This window comes from Calidris pugnax, unplaced genomic scaffold (assembly GCF_001431845.1).
Source record: "Calidris pugnax isolate Ruff unplaced genomic scaffold, ASM143184v1 scaffold38, whole genome shotgun sequence".
Taxonomy (NCBI): Eukaryota; Metazoa; Chordata; class Aves; order Charadriiformes; family Scolopacidae; genus Calidris; species Calidris pugnax.
In genome coordinates, this window is record NW_015090995.1 from 20359587 (window position 1) to 20362128 (window position 2542).

The following is a 2542-nucleotide window of genomic DNA, read 5'->3' on the forward strand; positions in this document are numbered from 1 at the left end:
CCAGCTCTGCTTCTTCAGCAGGAACTCTGCACCAGGAGATAGCAGACTCATTACTTGCTTTCCCACCTTCCTCAGGCTCTATTCCCCATTGCTTCACGCTCTGCAAGGCCTTTGCTTTCTCACCCCATGGTCCAATTTCCTGAATTCACACTGCGCTGCCTGAATAAATGTCCCAAATTGCTTTTTTTCTGTCTGTGTATGTACACACACACACGCTCCTCGTAACACGCCACCAAGATTACAGCTGCCCTGGCAAGGGGAGAGGAGGAACAAGATGCAGCCCAGTAGCCCACAGAAAAGTCAGTCGATTGCAAAGCTGGGCGTCCACCAAAAGAGGTTTCCCTTAGGATCTTAGATCCTGCTGAGGATGGGGAAAGGCTTCTGTATCAAACCCAAGGGGGTGGGAACTGCCCTGACCAGTAAATCCACATCGCTGCACTCTTGGCTCATCCCCAAATTTACCTTTCCTGCCCTTTGCCTGGGAACCCGGGGTCAGCCCTGGAGTGACGGAGTCTGCAGAAAGCGAAGGCACGAAGGGACGAAGGCACAGGGTCTGCATCATCTCCTCTGCAGCAGGGCCGTTCTCCCCCGAAAAGGTGGAAATTTTGCCTGCTAAAGTCACTGGTTTGCGAAGTTCAGCACAGGGGCAATGCGGGATCTTTGCTGTACCTCTGTCCCTTCAGTCCCACCAGGTCTTTACAGGTGTCTGACTTCTTGTCACCAGGGGTGTTAGTGCAAAGCCACCTGCAAACTCACCCAGTGCTGGGGATTTCCAGTCCCCAAATGCCGGAGAAACCCGAGATTTAACCCTGAGTGAGCAGGAAAGCAATTGGAGAACCCTCACTCTGCCTCCAGACTGAGCCACCCCATCACTCCAGCAAGCAAATAAATCCTGCAAAACAACCCATTAGCGCCTCGCTTTTTGTGCTTCCCAGCATTTCCCCTTTAATTGCAAAAACTATATTAACATTTAAAAGAAAAGGGGACCGGATATGTCACCTTGGTTGCCAGGGAACCTTTAAGCACAAAGGCTGGTTTCACAGGGTGCAGGGCTGCTGTGCTGCAGGAGCCTGGTGATTCCCTGTGGGCTGCAGTATCCTAAAATAAAATAAAAAAAATTCACGGGAGGTCAGCATCACAAATACCTGATGCCTCCAGCACCGTAACGGTGCCCGTAAGTATTTCTCTCCCCCATGGAGAGAGTTACACAGCGTTCAGGGAGGCTTTGCTGAGAGATTGCAGCATTTCTCAGCTCCCCTGCAGTCCTGGAACCTACAGAGCTGCTGCAAACCCCAACGCACCAACACAGAGCAGCAGGAATGAAGAAAGAGCCAACCTGCACCCTCCTCCTCCTCCTCCACACAACCATCTTTCAGCCTTCTCCTGGCTGAGCAAGCAACAGGTTTGGGAGAGAGCAGCCATCCCCAGCAGCTAACGCTTCCCAAGAGCAGGAAAGCAAATCTGCAGCCCCTTCTGAGCTGGAGAAAATTGGCAAGAAAAAAAATCAGACACTATTTCTGCTGGCTCTGCACAAGCAGGGCCACCGTGGAGCTTCCCAAAACAGAGCTGGAACTGGAAAAAGCGGCAGGCTCAGTCCAAAACAGATCCCACAGTGTCTGAATTTTCTTGTTCTTGTGTTGTTTCCGTCTGAAAATATGATTTCCTCGTGGCTTAAGCTCCCAGCAACAGCCTTGGGAGTTGAATCTATTATTATATATATGTATATGAGAGGTTCTGCAGAAACACGTGGAAAGTCAAACTGACAGAGCTGTGGTGAAATCATAACATATTGGTTTAATGCAACTGTAGCCCCTCGCTGAGCCTAGTTTCCATACGAGATACATATTCAATATCCCTGGAAGTGATTTTTAAATCCCCTGCACTCTGCTCCCTCACGGGAAAGGTGGCACAGCCCTGCTCCCCGGCACGTCCTCGGCTCTGGGATCAGCCCCAACCCCGCAAACAAGAAATATCACAACTGAAGAACAACAAAAGAAAGGTCAGATTCACCTGGGCAGGAGCTGCAGGGCCAGCCCTCCTCCTGGCAGACCTGGTGTATGCCTCTGTGTTTCCACTCCTGCTCCAGACCCCGAGGGAGACGAGCGCTTTCTGACAGCGCAGTCTGAGATGATATGTCAAGAAAATCCATGTCCTAATTATCCAGTGTCCCTAGAACAGTAAACAAGACCCAAAAAAAACAAAAAAGGAGAAATTTCTCCCAATTTTTTCCCCCTTCCCTCCAGCTAGGCACTCTCACTAACTTCATCTGGCAGTTGCACCTCATTTGTTTAATAATGATAGGGAATATTTGTGAGTGGTAACAACATACAATGCTTTGATGTGGATTTGGTAACAAAAGTTAACGTATGCTGGGAGGCAGAAGGCAGTCATCAGAGGAAGGAGAGTTCCGAGTGGCAAATATAATCCATGATGTTTTCTTCCAATTTCCAGCTCCTTGTGTGTTATGGCCCAAGTGCCAGAGAAACCCCTGATAAATCAGTGTCAGGGCAGTGGGAAGTGCAGTGATGCTCATACGGCTGCC